Below are 13,961 nucleotides of genomic sequence, written 5' to 3'. Positions count from 1 at the left end.
CCGGCTATCTCCCCGCAGGCATCCAGCTCCCCAGACGGGGAACCCCCCCTACTCAAGTACAACCCCATGGCCACCCTCCCACGCACCCCCCCACGGGCAGGGTTTCCCCTGGGGACCCCCCTGCACCCCACACCAGGGCCCTAGGCTGGCCCTGAGGCACACAGGCCACGTGCATCCCACAGCCGCCGCCTGCACCACCCCACTCCGTGGGGTGAGACAAGCCCCAGGCCTGGCCGGGACCCCCCACAGCCGGGGAAAGCAGTTGGGCACCACGGGCTCCCCAGGCACCCCACAGCCCACCTCACACCTGCAGGAACGGCAGAGGCAAGGCCTGCCCCGTCCCGGGGCAGAGGGACCCCTTAAGCCCCGCCATGCGCCTCCCCTCTCTTATCTCCTTAGGCTAAAATTAACCCAGGACAAAGCTCAGCTCAGCTCGGGGCTCCCCCTCCTTCTCCAGCCAGCATGGAAGACAGGCGGCCCCTTTCCAGTACCCCGCTCCCCTTCCCCGGGCCTGGGCACCATCCCTGCTGTCCCCCGGGCTGTGCAGGGCGCAGGGGTGTTCCTCCCGGGCCCATCGCTCCCTGGCCTGGCTGATAGGTTGCTGATGGCATCCCCTGAGATGGGATTAGGGCTGGCGTGGGGAGGTTTAGGGTGGCTACTGATGGGATTTACCCACTGGGAAGGAGGGACAGAGGAAAGCACCAGCTCAGACACGCCGCCTGCTTATGGCTCCCGCGTGCCCGAGCCTGTGTGTCATGGGGAACCTGTCCCAGCAGCTGTTATGTGCCTGTTTCACACCTCCAGGCGGGTGGTAAGGAGCTCTCTGACCCTACCATGACGTGGTGATCTACAGCTGACCTTCTTGGGCAAGCTCATTCCCACCAAACCTCCTCAGAAAATGACTGCTGAGGCCGTTTGCAGCAACCCTGCCTGCTACCTGCTGCCTGGGCAGCTTGAGGCTGCCCCAGTGAGGGTTGGGATGGCTGCAGGGTCAGCACAAGAAGGCCACTGCGGGTGTTGCGCACCACGACTGCCTGAAAACACGGCTGCTGGGTGGAACGGATGGCATGTGCTCGGCCCACACTGCTTTGCCCTTAGACAGTACCACATTCATGGTGGAGAACAACTCCTTTCACATGAGGGGCGTGGGGAGGAGAGCTGGGAAGTGCTGCAGAGTCACTGGCCACCCTGGACACTCATTAGCCCAGAGTTGCTTGTGCTGCTCCAGGGTGTCCAGAGACCTAAGTAGAACCAAGGTGAAATCAGCAACAGCACAGCCAGGTTGCCATCTGCTGGAAATAAATTTCTGGGATATGAGATGGATGGTAAATGAAATGAGGAAAACAGCAGTCATCTGCAAAGTATAACGGGTACAGAGAGAGAGGGCACAAGAACCAGGAGTATGAGTATAGGGAAATCTTTCAGACGATGGTGACGAGTATGAATAGCACTTGGGTGTAAGCATAGAAGTACAATGCTGGCATACATTGCAGGGTAGAAATGTGAGTAAAGGCGCTGGAAACAGTGTAGCGCAGTGTGGGAGTGTGGTGGTGGTTATGCGAGAGGGATGTTGTAGGGGCAAGGGAGCTGGCGTTAGGGGAAGCGCACATGTAGGTGTTGCTGAGGGTCGTTGTGGTGGGGAAAGTGTAGAGGGGGGCTGTCGGCGGCTGAGCCCTGTGGCTCTGTGGGGGTGTGGCATGGGGTAGGAGCATGGTATCGGCTATGTGACAGAGCTGGTGGCAGGGCAGGGGGTCTCTTCTTTGAGGCAAGATATGTGCAGGTGTTGCTGTGGGACCTCGTGGTGGGGCAGGTGTGCGTCAGGGCGCCGGTTGCGCCGCTCCATAGGTGGGCTGCAGCGTGGCGGCGGGTAGGCGAGAGGGCGGTTGTTGGGGCGGGAGGGCTGCTGTTCTGGGGGTGGAAGGTGCAGGTGTTGCTGTCGGGGGGGGTGGCAGGGCAGGTGTGCGTGAGGGTGCCCCTGGCGCCGCCCCCGTGGGTCGGTGTGGCTGCAGCGCGGGGTGGGAGCGTGGTGGCGTTTAGGTGCGAGGGCTCGGGGCAGGAGGGCTGTTGTTAGCGGGGGGTATGTGCGGGTGTTGCAGTGGGTGGTGGTGGGGTGCCGGGCGTGCGTCAGGGTGTCGCGGGGCCGTCCCCGTGGGTGGTGGCGGGTGTAGCGCGTGGTGGGAGCGTGGCGGGGGTCGGGGGAGAGGGCCGTTGTCGGGGCAGGAGGGCTGTTGTGTGGGTGTGGGTGTGCGGAGGCGTTGGTGTGGGTGTTGGCCGTGGCTGAGGGGTGCGTCGGGGTTTGGCGGTGGTGGCGGCGTGGGTGCTGGGGAGCGTGGCGGCGGGTGGCGAGAGGGCTGTTGTCGGGGGAGGGGGTGCCTACGGCCATACCACCCTGAGAACGCCCGATCTCGTCTGATCTCGGAAGCTAAGCAGGGTCGGGCCCGGTTAGTACTTGGATGGGAGACCGCCTGGGAATACCGGGTGCTGTAGGCTTTTGCCCCCCTATTGGCTCGCGAGCCGCCAGGGCGGCCCCCGTTTTGGTGTTGGGGTGTAGCGGCTGGGCTCTCGGGGAAGGGCAGGTGTGGGGGGGTGGTGGTGGTGGTGGGGCAGGTGTGCGCCGGGGTTGCATGTTGCGCCGCCCCGTAGGTGGGCTGCAGCGTGGCGGCGGGTAGGCGAGAGGGCTGTTGTTGAGGCGGGAGGGCTGTTGTTAGCGGGGGGTATGTGCGGGTGTTGCAGTGGGTCGTCGTGGTGGGGCAGGTGTGCGTGAGGGTGCCCCTGGCGCCGCCCCCGTGGGTCGGTGGGGCTGCAGCGCGGGGTGGGAGCGTGGTGGCGTTTAGGTGCGAGGGCTCGGGGCAGGAGGGGTGTTGTTAGCGGGGGGTATGTGCGGGTGTTGCAGTGGGTGGTGGTGGGGTGCCGGGCGTGCGTCAGGGTGTCGCGGGGCCGTCCCCGTGGGTGGTGGCGGGTGTAGCGCGTGGTGGGAGCGTGGCGGGGGTCGGGGGAGAGGGCCGTTGTCGGGGCAGGAGGGCTGTTGTGTGGGTGTGGGTGTGCGGAGGCGTTGGTGTGGGTGTTGGCCGTGGCTGAGGGGTGCGTCGGGGTTTGGCGGTGGTGGCGGCGTGGGTGCTGGGGAGCGTGGCGGCGGGTGGCGAGAGGGCTGTTGTCGGGGGAGGGGGTGCCTACGGCCATACCACCCTGAGAACGCCCGATCTCGTCTGATCTCGGAAGCTAAGCAGGGTCGGGCCCGGTTAGTACTTGGATGGGAGACCGCCTGGGAATACCGGGTGCTGTAGGCTTTTGCCCCCCTATTGGCTCGCGAGCCGCCAGGGCGGCCCCCGTTTTGGTGTTGGGGTGTAGCGGCTGGGCTCTCGGGGAAGGGCAGGTGTGGGGGGGTGGTGGTGGTGGTGGGGCAGGTGTGCGCCGGGGTTGCATGTTGCGCCGCCCCGTAGGTGGGCTGCAGCGTGGCGGCGGGTAGGCGAGAGGGCTGTTGTTGAGGCGGGAGGGCTGTTGTTAGCGGGGGGTATGTGCGGGTGTTGCAGTGGGTCGTCGTGGTGGGGCAGGTGTGCGTGAGGGTGCCCCTGGCGCCGCCCCCGTGGGTCGGTGGGGCTGCAGCGCGGGGTGGGAGCGTGGTGGCGTTTAGGTGCGAGGGCTCGGGGCAGGAGGGCTGTTGTTAGCGGGGGGTATGTGCGGGTGTTGCAGTGGGTGGTGGTGGGGTGCCGGGCGTGCGTCAGGGTGTCGCGGGGCCGTCCCCGTGGGTGGTGGCGGGTGTAGCGCGTGGTGGGAGCGTGGCGGGGGTCGGGGGAGAGGGCCGTTGTCGGGGCAGGAGGGCTGTTGTGTGGGTGTGGGTGTGCGGAGGCGTTGGTGTGGGTGTTGGCCGTGGCTGAGGGGTGCGTCGGGGTTTGGCGGTGGTGGCGGCGTGGGTGCTGGGGAGCGTGGCGGCGGGTGGCGAGAGGGCTGTTGCCGGGGGAGGGGGTGCCTACGGCCATACCACCCTGAGAACGCCCGATCTCGTCTGATCTCGGAAGCTAAGCAGGGTCGGGCCCGGTTAGTACTTGGATGGGAGACCGCCTGGGAATACCGGGTGCTGTAGGCTTTTGCCCCCCTATTGGCTCGCGAGCCGCCAGGGCGGCCCCCGTTTTGGTGTTGGGGTGTAGCGGCTGGGCTCTCGGGGAAGGGCAGGTGTGGGGGGGTGGTGGTGGTGGTGGGGCAGGTGTGCGCCGGGGTTGCATGTTGCGCCGCCCCGTAGGTGGGCTGCAGCGTGGCGTCGGGTGGGCGAGAGGGCTGTTGTTGGGGCGGGAGGGCTGTTGTTAGCGGGGGGTATGTGCGGGTGTTGCAGTGGGTGGTGGTGGGGTGCCGGGCGTGCGTCAGGGTGTCGCGGGGCCGTCCCCGTGGGTGGTGGCAGGTGTAGCGCGTGGTGGGAGCGTGGCGGGGGTCGGGGGAGAGGGCCGTTGTCGGGGCAGGAGGGCTGTTGTGTGGGTGTGGGTGTGCGGAGGCGTTGGTGTGGGTGTTGGACGTGGCTGAGGGGTGCGTCGGGGTTTGGCAGTGGTGGCGGCGTGGGTGCTGGGGAGCGTGGCGGCGGGTGGCGAGAGGGCTGTTGTCGGGGGAGGGGGTGCCTACGGCCATACCACCCTGAGAACGCCCGATCTCGTCTGATCTCGGAAGCTAAGCAGGGTCGGGCCCGGTTAGTACTTGGATGGGAGACCGCCTGGGAATACCGGGTGCTGTAGGCTTTTGCCCCCCTATTGGCTCGCGAGCCGCCAGGGCGGCCCCCGTTTTGGTGTTGGGGTGTAGCGGCTGGGCTCTCGGGGAAGGGCAGGTGTGGGGGGGTGGTGGTGGTGGTGGGGCAGGTGTGCGCCGGGGTTGCATGTTGCGCCGCCCCGTAGGTGGGCTGCAGCGTGGCGGCGGGTAGGCGAGAGGGCTGTTGTTGAGGCGGGAGGGCTGTTGTTAGCGGGGGGTATGTGCGGGTGTTGCAGTGGGTCGTCGTGGTGGGGCAGGTGTGCGTGAGGGTGCCCCTGGCGCCGCCCCCGTGGGTCGGTGGGGCTGCAGCGCGGGGTGGGAGCGTGGTGGCGTTTAGGTGCGAGGGCTCGGGGCAGGAGGGGTGTTGTTAGCGGGGGGTATGTGCGGGTGTTGCAGTGGGTGGTGGTGGGGTGCCGGGCGTGCGTCAGGGTGTCGCGGGGCCGTCCCCGTGGGTGGTGGCAGGTGTAGCGCGTGGTGGGAGCGTGGCGGGGGTCGGGGGAGAGGGCCGTTGTCGGGGCAGGAGGGCTGTTGTGTGGGTGTGGGTGTGCGGAGGCGTTGGTGTGGGTATTGGACGTGGCTGAGGGGTGCGTCGGGGTTTGGCGGTGGTGACGGCGTGGGTGCTGGGGAGCGTGGCGGCGGGTGGCGAGAGGGCTGTTGTCGGGGGAGGGGGTGCCTACGGCCATACCACCCTGAGAACGCCCGATCTCGTCTGATCTCGGAAGCTAAGCAGGGTCGGGCCCGGTTAGTACTTGGATGGGAGACCGCCTGGGAATACCGGGTGCTGTAGGCTTTTGCCCCCCTATTGGCTCGCAAGCCGCCAGGGCGGCCCCCGTTTTGGTGTTGGGGTGTAGCGGCTGGGCTCTCGGGGAAGGGCAGGTGTGGGGGGGTGGTGGTGGTGGTGGGGCAGGTGTGCGCCGGGGTTGCATGTTGCGCCGCCCCGTAGGTGGGCTGCAGCGTGGCGGCGGGTAGGCGAGAGGGCTGTTGTTGAGGCGGGAGGGCTGTTGTTAGCGGGGGGTATGTGCGGGTGTTGCAGTGGGTCGTCGTGGTGGGGCAGGTGTGCGTGAGGGTGCCCCCGGCGCCACCCCCGTGGGTCGGTGGGGCTGCAGCGCGGGGTGGGAGCGTGGTGGCGTTTAGGTGCGAGGGCTCGGGGCAGGAGGGCTGTTGTTAGCGGGGGGTATGTGCGGGTGTTGCAGTGGGTGGTGGTGGGGTGCCGGGCGTGCGTCAGGGTGTCGCGGGGCCGTCCCCGTGGGTGGTGGCGGGTGTAGCGCGTGGTGGGAGCGTGGCGGGGGTCGGGGGAGAGGGCCGTTGTCGGGGCAGGAGGGCTGTTGTGTGGGTGTGGGTGTGCGGAGGCGTTGGTGTGGGTGTTGGCCGTGGCTGAGGGGTGCGTCGGGGTTTGGCGGTGGTGGCGGCGTGGGTGCTGGGGAGCGTGGCGGCGGGTGGCGAGAGGGCTGTTGTCGGGGGAGGGGGTGCCTACGGCCATACCACCCTGAGAACGCCCGATCTCGTCTGATCTCGGAAGCTAAGCAGGGTCGGGCCCGGTTAGTACTTGGATGGGAGACCGCCTGGGAATACCGGGTGCTGTAGGCTTTTGCCCCCCTATTGGCTCGCGAGCCGCCAGGGCGGCCCCCGTTTTGGTGTTGGGGTGTAGCGGCTGGGCTCTCGGGGAAGGGCAGGTGTGGGGGGGTGGTGGTGGTGGTGGGGCAGGTGTGCGCCGGGGTTGCATGTTGCGCCGCCCCGTAGGTGGGCTGCAGCGTGGCGGCGGGTAGGCGAGAGGGCTGTTGTTGAGGCGGGAGGGCTGTTGTTAGCGGGGGGTATGTGCGGGTGTTGCAGTGGGTCGTCGTGGTGGGGCAGGTGTGCGTGAGGGTGCCCCTGGCGCCGCCCCCGTGGGTCGGTGGGGCTGCAGCGCGGGGTGGGAGCGTGGTGGCGTTTAGGTGCGAGGGCTCGGGGCAGGAGGGCTGTTGTTAGCGGGGGGTATGTGCGGGTGTTGCAGTGGGTGGTGGTGGGGTGCCGGGCGTGCGTCAGGGTGTCGCGGGGCCGTCCCCGTGGGTGGTGGCGGGTGTAGCGCGTGGTGGGAGCGTGGCGGGGGTCGGGGGAGAGGGCCGTTGTCGGGGCAGGAGGGCTGTTGTGTGGGTGTGGGTGTGCGGAGGCGTTGGTGTGGGTGTTGGCCGTGGCTGAGGGGTGCGTCGGGGTTTGGCGGTGGTGGCGGCGTGGGTGCTGGGGAGCGTGGCGGCGGGTGGCGAGAGGGCTGTTGTCGGGGGAGGGGGTGCCTACGGCCATACCACCCTGAGAACGCCCGATCTCGTCTGATCTCGGAAGCTAAGCAGGGTCGGGCCCGGTTAGTACTTGGATGGGAGACCGCCTGGGAATACCGGGTGCTGTAGGCTTTTGCCCCCCTATTGGCTCGCGAGCCGCCAGGGCGGCCCCCGTTTTGGTGTTGGGGTGTAGCGGCTGGGCTCTCGGGGAAGGGCAGGTGTGGGGGGGTGGTGGTGGTGGTGGGGCAGGTGTGCGCCGGGGTTGCATGTTGCGCCGCCCCGTAGGTGGGCTGCAGCGTGGCGGCGGGTAGGCGAGAGGGCTGTTGTTGAGGCGGGAGGGCTGTTGTTAGCGGGGGGTATGTGCGGGTGTTGCAGTGGGTCGTCGTGGTGGGGCAGGTGTGCGTCAGGGTGCCCCTGGCGCCGCCCCCGTGGGTCGGTGTGGCTGCAGCGCGTGGTGGGAGCGTGGTGGCGTTTAGGTGCGAGGGCTCGGGGCAGGAGGGCTGTTGTTAGCGGGGGGTATGTGCGGGTGTTGCAGTGGGTGGTGGTGGGGTGCCGGGCGTGCGTCAGGGTGTCGCGGGGCCGTCCCCGTGGGTGGTGGCGGGTGTAGCGCGTGGTGGGAGCGTGGCGGGGGTCGGGGGAGAGGGCCGTTGTCGGGGCAGGAGGGCTGTTGTGTGGGTGTGGGTGTGCGGAGGCGTTGGTGTGGGTGTTGGCCGTGGCTGAGGGGTGCGTCGGGGTTTGGCGGTGGTGGCGGCGTGGGTGCTGGGGAGCGTGGCGGCGGGTGGCGAGAGGGCTGTTGTCGGGGGAGGGGGTGCCTACGGCCATACCACCCTGAGAACGCCCGATCTCGTCTGATCTCGGAAGCTAAGCAGGGTCGGGCCCGGTTAGTACTTGGATGGGAGACCGCCTGGGAATACCGGGTGCTGTAGGCTTTTGCCCCCCTATTGGCTCGCGAGCCGCCAGGGCGGCCCCCGTTTTGGTGTTGGGGTGTAGCGGCTGGGCTCTCGGGGAAGGGCAGGTGTGGGGGGGTGGTGGTGGTGGTGGGGCAGGTGTGCGCCGGGGTTGCATGTTGCGCCGCCCCGTAGGTGGGCTGCAGCGTGGCGGCGGGTAGGCGAGAGGGCTGTTGTTGAGGCGGGAGGGCTGTTGTTAGCGGGGGGTATGTGCGGGTGTTGCAGTGGGTCGTCGTGGTGGGGCAGGTGTGCGTGAGGGTGCCCCTGGCGCCGCCCCCGTGGGTCGGTGGGGCTGCAGCGCGGGGTGGGAGCGTGGTGGCGTTTAGGTGCGAGGGCTCGGGGCAGGAGGGCTGTTGTTAGCGGGGGGTATGTGCGGGTGTTGCAGTGGGTGGTGGTGGGGTGCCGGGCGTGCGTCAGGGTGTCGCGGGGCCGTCCCCGTGGGTGGTGGCGGGTGTAGCGCGTGGTGGGAGCGTGGCGGGGGTCGGGGGAGAGGGCCGTTGTCGGGGCAGGAGGGCTGTTGTGTGGGTGTGGGTGTGCGGAGGCGTTGGTGTGGGTGTTGGCCGTGGCTGAGGGGTGCGTCGGGGTTTGGCGGTGGTGGCGGCGTGGGTGCTGGGGAGCGTGGCGGCGGGTGGCGAGAGGGCTGTTGTCGGGGGAGGGGGTGCCTACGGCCATACCACCCTGAGAACGCCCGATCTCGTCTGATCTCGGAAGCTAAGCAGGGTCGGGCCCGGTTAGTACTTGGATGGGAGACCGCCTGGGAATACCGGGTGCTGTAGGCTTTTGCCCCCCTATTGGCTCGCGAGCCGCCAGGGCGGCCCCCGTTTTGGTGTTGGGGTGTAGCGGCTGGGCTCTCGGGGAAGGGCAGGTGTGGGGGGGTGGTGGTGGTGGTGGGGCAGGTGTGCGCCGGGGTTGCATGTTGCGCCGCCCCGTAGGTGGGCTGCAGCGTGGCGTCGGGTGGGCGAGAGGGCTGTTGTTGGGGCGGGAGGGCTGTTGTTAGCGGGGGGTATGTGCGGGTGTTGCAGTGGGTGGTGGTGGGGTGCCGGGCGTGCGTCAGGGTGTCGCGGGGCCGTCCCCGTGGGTGGTGGCGGGTGTAGCGCGTGGTGGGAGCGTGGCGGGGGTCGGGGGAGAGGGCCGTTGTCGGGGCAGGAGGGCTGTTGTGTGGGTGTGGGTGTGCGGAGGCGTTGGTGTGGGTGTTGGCCGTGGCTGAGGGGTGCGTCGGGGTTTGGCGGTGGTGGCGGCGTGGGTGCTGGGGAGCGTGGCGGCGGGTGGCGAGAGGGCTGTTGTCGGGGGAGGGGGTGCCTACGGCCATACCACCCTGAGAACGCCCGATCTCGTCTGATCTCGGAAGCTAAGCAGGGTCGGGCCCGGTTAGTACTTGGATGGGAGACCGCCTGGGAATACCGGGTGCTGTAGGCTTTTGCCCCCCTATTGGCTCGCGAGCCGCCAGGGCGGCCCCCGTTTTGGTGTTGGGGTGTAGCGGCTGGGCTCTCGGGGAAGGGCAGGTGTGGGGGGGTGGTGGTGGTGGTGGGGCAGGTGTGCGCCGGGGTTGCATGTTGCGCCGCCCCGTAGGTGGGCTGCAGCGTGGCGGCGGGTAGGCGAGAGGGCTGTTGTTGAGGCGGGAGGGCTGTTGTTAGCGGGGGGTATGTGCGGGTGTTGCAGTGGGTCGTCGTGGTGGGGCAGGTGTGCGTGAGGGTGCCCCTGGCGCCGCCCCCGTGGGTCGGTGGGGCTGCAGCGCGGGGTGGGAGCGTGGTGGCGTTTAGGTGCGAGGGCTCGGGGCAGGAGGGCTGTTGTTAGCGGGGGGTATGTGCGGGTGTTGCAGTGGGTGGTGGTGGGGTGCCGGGCGTGCGTCAGGGTGTCGCGGGGCCGTCCCCGTGGGTGGTGGCGGGTGTAGCGCGTGGTGGGAGCGTGGCGGGGGTCGGGGGAGAGGGCCGTTGTCGGGGCAGGAGGGCTGTTGTGTGGGTGTGGGTGTGCGGAGGCGTTGGTGTGGGTGTTGGCCGTGGCTGAGGGGTGCGTCGGGGTTTGGCGGTGGTGGCGGCGTGGGTGCTGGGGAGCGTGGCGGCGGGTGGCGAGAGGGCTGTTGTCGGGGGAGGGGGTGCCTACGGCCATACCACCCTGAGAACGCCCGATCTCGTCTGATCTCGGAAGCTAAGCAGGGTCGGGCCCGGTTAGTACTTGGATGGGAGACCGCCTGGGAATACCGGGTGCTGTAGGCTTTTGCCCCCCTATTGGCTCGCGAGCCGCCAGGGCGGCCCCCGTTTTGGTGTTGGGGTGTAGCGGCTGGGCTCTCGGGGAAGGGCAGGTGTGGGGGGGTGGTGGTGGTGGTGGGGCAGGTGTGCGCCGGGGTTGCATGTTGCGCCGCCCCGTAGGTGGGCTGCAGCGTGGCGTCGGGTGGGCGAGAGGGCTGTTGTTGGGGCGGGAGGGCTGTTGTTAGCGGGGGGTATGTGCGGGTGTTGCAGTGGGTGGTGGTGGGGTGCCGGGCGTGCGTCAGGGTGTCGCGGGGCCGTCCCCGTGGGTGGTGGCAGGTGTAGCGCGTGGTGGGAGCGTGGCGGGGGTCGGGGGAGAGGGCCGTTGTCGGGGCAGGAGGGCTGTTGTGTGGGTGTGGGTGTGCGGAGGCGTTGGTGTGGGTGTTGGACGTGGCTGAGGGGTGCGTCGGGGTTTGGCGGTGGTGGCGGCGTGGGTGCTGGGGAGCGTGGCGGCGGGTGGCGAGAGGGCTGTTGTCGGGGGAGGGGGTGCCTACGGCCATACCACCCTGAGAACGCCCGATCTCGTCTGATCTCGGAAGCTAAGCAGGGTCGGGCCCGGTTAGTACTTGGATGGGAGACCGCCTGGGAATACCGGGTGCTGTAGGCTTTTGCCCCCCTATTGGCTCGCGAGCCGCCAGGGCGGCCCCCGTTTTGGTGTTGGGGTGTAGCGGCTGGGCTCTCGGGGAAGGGCAGGTGTGGGGGGGTGGTGGTGGTGGTGGGGCAGGTGTGCGCCGGGGTTGCATGTTGCGCCGCCCCGTAGGTGGGCTGCAGCGTGGCGGCGGGTAGGCGAGAGGGCTGTTGTTGAGGCGGGAGGGCTGTTGTTAGCGGGGGGTATGTGCGGGTGTTGCAGTGGGTCGTCGTGGTGGGGCAGGTGTGCGTGAGGGTGCCCCTGGCGCCGCCCCCGTGGGTCGGTGGGGCTGCAGCGCGGGGTGGGAGCGTGGTGGCGTTTAGGTGCGAGGGCTCGGGGCAGGAGGGCTGTTGTTAGCGGGGGGTATGTGCGGGTGTTGCAGTGGGTGGTGGTGGGGTGCCGGGCGTGCGTCAGGGTGTCGCGGGGCCGTCCCCGTGGGTGGTGGCGGGTGTAGCGCGTGGTGGGAGCGTGGCGGGGGTCGGGGGAGAGGGCCGTTGTCGGGGCAGGAGGGCTGTTGTGTGGGTGTGGGTGTGCGGAGGCGTTGGTGTGGGTGTTGGCCGTGGCTGAGGGGTGCGTCGGGGTTTGGCGGTGGTGGCGGCGTGGGTGCTGGGGAGCGTGGCGGCGGGTGGCGAGAGGGCTGTTGTCGGGGGAGGGGGTGCCTACGGCCATACCACCCTGAGAACGCCCGATCTCGTCTGATCTCGGAAGCTAAGCAGGGTCGGGCCCGGTTAGTACTTGGATGGGAGACCGCCTGGGAATACCGGGTGCTGTAGGCTTTTGCCCCCCTATTGGCTCGCGAGCCGCCAGGGCGGCCCCCGTTTTGGTGTTGGGGTGTAGCGGCTGGGCTCTCGGGGAAGGGCAGGTGTGGGGGGGTGGTGGTGGTGGTGGGGCAGGTGTGCGCCGGGGTTGCATGTTGCGCCGCCCCGTAGGTGGGCTGCAGCGTGGCGTCGGGTGGGCGAGAGGGCTGTTGTTGGGGCGGGAGGGCTGTTGTTAGCGGGGGGTATGTGCGGGTGTTGCAGTGGGTGGTGGTGGGGTGCCGGGCGTGCGTCAGGGTGTCGCGGGGCCGTCCCCGTGGGTGGTGGCAGGTGTAGCGCGTGGTGGGAGCGTGGCGGGGGTCGGGGGAGAGGGCCGTTGTCGGGGCAGGAGGGCTGTTGTGTGGGTGTGGGTGTGCGGAGGCGTTGGTGTGGGTATTGGACGTGGCTGAGGGGTGCGTCGGGGTTTGGCGGTGGTGGCGGCGTGGGTGCTGGGGAGCGTGGCGGCGGGTGGCGAGAGGGCTGTTGTCGGGGGAGGGGGTGCCTACGGCCATACCACCCTGAGAACGCCCGATCTCGTCTGATCTCGGAAGCTAAGCAGGGTCGGGCCCTAGTACTTGGATGGGAGACCGCCTGGGAATACCGGGTGCTGTAGGCTTTTGCCCCCCTATTGGCTCGCGAGCCGCCAGGGCGGCCCCCGTTTTGGTGTTGGGGTGTAGCGGCTGGGCTCTCGGGGAAGGGCAGGTGTGGGGGGGTGGTGGTGGTGGTGGGGCAGGTGTGCGCCGGGGTTGCATGTTGCGCCGCCCCGTAGGTGGGCTGCAGCGTGGCGGCGGGTAGGCGAGAGGGCTGTTGTTGAGGCGGGAGGGCTGTTGTTAGCGGGGGGTATGTGCGGGTGTTGCAGTGGGTCGTCGTGGTGGGGCAGGTGTGCGTGAGGGTGCCCCTGGCGCCGCCCCCGTGGGTCGGTGTGGCTGCAGCGCGGGGTGGGAGCGTGGTGGCGTTTAGGTGCGAGGGCTCGGGGCAGGAGGGGTGTTGTTAGCGGGGGGTATGTGCGGGTGTTGCAGTGGGTGGTGGTGGGGTGCCGGGCGTGCGTCAGGGTGTCGCGGGGCCGTCCCCGTGGGTGGTGGCAGGTGTAGCGCGTGGTGGGAGCGTGGCGGGGGTCGGGGGAGAGGGCCGTTGTCGGGGCAGGAGGGCTGTTGTGTGGGTGTGGGTGTGCGGAGGCGTTGGTGTGGGTATTGGACGTGGCTGAGGGGTGCGTCGGGGTTTGGCGGTGGTGGCGGCGTGGGTGCTGGGGAGCGTGGCGGCGGGTGGCGAGAGGGCTGTTGTCGGGGGAGGGGGTGCCTACGGCCATACCACCCTGAGAACGCCCGATCTCGTCTGATCTCGGAAGCTAAGCAGGGTCGGGCCCGGTTAGTACTTGGATGGGAGACCGCCTGGGAATACCGGGTGCTGTAGGCTTTTGCCCCCCTATTGGCTCGCGAGCCGCCAGGGCGGCCCCCGTTTTGGTGTTGGGGTGTAGCGGCTGGGCTCTCGGGGAAGGGCAGGTGTGGGGGGGTGGTGGTGGTGGTGGGGCAGGTGTGCGCCGGGGTTGCATGTTGCGCCGCCCCGTAGGTGGGCTGCAGCGTGGCGGCGGGTAGGCGAGAGGGCTGTTGTTGAGGCGGGAGGGCTGTTGTTAGCGGGGGGTATGTGCGGGTGTTGCAGTGGGTCGTCGTGGTGGGGCAGGTGTGCGTCAGGGTGCCCCTGGCGCCGCCCCCGTGGGTCGGTGTGGCTGCAGCGCGTGGTGGGAGCGTGGTGGCGTTTAGGTGCGAGGGCTCGGGGCAGGAGGGCTGTTGTTAGCGGGGGGTATGTGCGGGTGTTGCAGTGGGTGGTGGTGGGGTGCCGGGCGTGCGTCAGGGTGTCGCGGGGCCGTCCCCGTGGGTGGTGGCGGGTGTAGCGCGTGGTGGGAGCGTGGCGGGGGTCGGGGGAGAGGGCCGTTGTCGGGGCAGGAGGGCTGTTGTGTGGGTGTGGGTGTGCGGAGGCGTTGGTGTGGGTGTTGGCCGTGGCTGAGGGGTGCGTCGGGGTTTGGCGGTGGTGGCGGCGTGGGTGCTGGGGAGCGTGGCGGCGGGTGGCAAGAGGGCTGTTGTCGGGGGAGGGGGTGCCTACAGCCATACCACCCTGAGAACGCCCGATCTCGTCTGATCTCGGAAGCTAAGCAGGGTCGGGCCCGGTTAGTACTTGGATGGGAGACCGCCTGGGAATACCGGGTGCTGTAGGCTTTTGCCCCCCTATTGGCTCGCGAGCCGCCAGGGCGGCCCCCGTTTTGGTGTTGGGGTGTAGCGGCTGGGCTCTCGGGGAAGGGCAGGTGTGGGGGGGTGGTGGTGGTGGTGGGGCAGGTGTGCGCCGGGGTTGCATGTTGCGCCGCCCCGTAGGTGGGC

General features: G+C 69.2%; 16 non-coding genes across 16 annotated transcripts; all 16 read left to right on the top strand.

The window, feature by feature from the left end:
• Positions 1–2,371: 2,371 nt before the first annotated feature.
• LOC132317774 (5S ribosomal RNA) lies at positions 2,372–2,490 on the top strand. Its single transcript, XR_009484175.1, has one exon. It is a non-coding gene; the product is annotated as a 5S ribosomal RNA (ribosomal RNA).
• Positions 2,491–3,168: 678 nt separating this feature from the next.
• On the top strand, positions 3,169–3,287 carry LOC132317772 (5S ribosomal RNA). The gene has a single exon (XR_009484173.1). It is a non-coding gene; the product is annotated as a 5S ribosomal RNA (ribosomal RNA).
• Positions 3,288–3,965: 678 nt separating this feature from the next.
• Positions 3,966–4,084, top strand: LOC132317771 (5S ribosomal RNA). The gene has a single exon (XR_009484172.1). It is a non-coding gene; the product is annotated as a 5S ribosomal RNA (ribosomal RNA).
• A 518-nt stretch (positions 4,085–4,602) lies between these two features.
• Positions 4,603–4,721, top strand: LOC132317770 (5S ribosomal RNA). Its single transcript, XR_009484171.1, has one exon. It is a non-coding gene; the product is annotated as a 5S ribosomal RNA (ribosomal RNA).
• A 678-nt stretch (positions 4,722–5,399) lies between these two features.
• LOC132317769 (5S ribosomal RNA) lies at positions 5,400–5,518 on the top strand. Its single transcript, XR_009484170.1, has one exon. It is a non-coding gene; the product is annotated as a 5S ribosomal RNA (ribosomal RNA).
• Positions 5,519–6,196: 678 nt separating this feature from the next.
• Positions 6,197–6,315, top strand: LOC132317768 (5S ribosomal RNA). The gene has a single exon (XR_009484169.1). It is a non-coding gene; the product is annotated as a 5S ribosomal RNA (ribosomal RNA).
• A 678-nt stretch (positions 6,316–6,993) lies between these two features.
• On the top strand, positions 6,994–7,112 carry LOC132317839 (5S ribosomal RNA). The gene has a single exon (XR_009484239.1). It is a non-coding gene; the product is annotated as a 5S ribosomal RNA (ribosomal RNA).
• A 678-nt stretch (positions 7,113–7,790) lies between these two features.
• On the top strand, positions 7,791–7,909 carry LOC132317838 (5S ribosomal RNA). Its single transcript, XR_009484238.1, has one exon. It is a non-coding gene; the product is annotated as a 5S ribosomal RNA (ribosomal RNA).
• Positions 7,910–8,587: 678 nt separating this feature from the next.
• LOC132317837 (5S ribosomal RNA) lies at positions 8,588–8,706 on the top strand. The gene has a single exon (XR_009484237.1). It is a non-coding gene; the product is annotated as a 5S ribosomal RNA (ribosomal RNA).
• A 518-nt stretch (positions 8,707–9,224) lies between these two features.
• LOC132317836 (5S ribosomal RNA) lies at positions 9,225–9,343 on the top strand. The gene has a single exon (XR_009484236.1). It is a non-coding gene; the product is annotated as a 5S ribosomal RNA (ribosomal RNA).
• Positions 9,344–10,021: 678 nt separating this feature from the next.
• Positions 10,022–10,140, top strand: LOC132317835 (5S ribosomal RNA). Its single transcript, XR_009484235.1, has one exon. It is a non-coding gene; the product is annotated as a 5S ribosomal RNA (ribosomal RNA).
• A 518-nt stretch (positions 10,141–10,658) lies between these two features.
• LOC132317833 (5S ribosomal RNA) lies at positions 10,659–10,777 on the top strand. Its single transcript, XR_009484233.1, has one exon. It is a non-coding gene; the product is annotated as a 5S ribosomal RNA (ribosomal RNA).
• A 678-nt stretch (positions 10,778–11,455) lies between these two features.
• Positions 11,456–11,574, top strand: LOC132317832 (5S ribosomal RNA). The gene has a single exon (XR_009484232.1). It is a non-coding gene; the product is annotated as a 5S ribosomal RNA (ribosomal RNA).
• Positions 11,575–12,092: 518 nt separating this feature from the next.
• Positions 12,093–12,208, top strand: LOC132317778 (5S ribosomal RNA). The gene has a single exon (XR_009484179.1). It is a non-coding gene; the product is annotated as a 5S ribosomal RNA (ribosomal RNA).
• A 678-nt stretch (positions 12,209–12,886) lies between these two features.
• LOC132317831 (5S ribosomal RNA) lies at positions 12,887–13,005 on the top strand. The gene has a single exon (XR_009484231.1). It is a non-coding gene; the product is annotated as a 5S ribosomal RNA (ribosomal RNA).
• Positions 13,006–13,683: 678 nt separating this feature from the next.
• LOC132317775 (5S ribosomal RNA) lies at positions 13,684–13,802 on the top strand. Its single transcript, XR_009484176.1, has one exon. It is a non-coding gene; the product is annotated as a 5S ribosomal RNA (ribosomal RNA).
• Positions 13,803–13,961: the final 159 nt, after the last annotated feature.

The sequence above is a fragment of the Gavia stellata genome, chromosome 11, assembly GCF_030936135.1.
Source record: "Gavia stellata isolate bGavSte3 chromosome 11, bGavSte3.hap2, whole genome shotgun sequence".
Lineage (NCBI taxonomy): Eukaryota > Metazoa > Chordata > Aves > Gaviiformes > Gaviidae > Gavia > Gavia stellata.
This window is presented reverse-complemented; position numbering and strand designations above follow the sequence as displayed.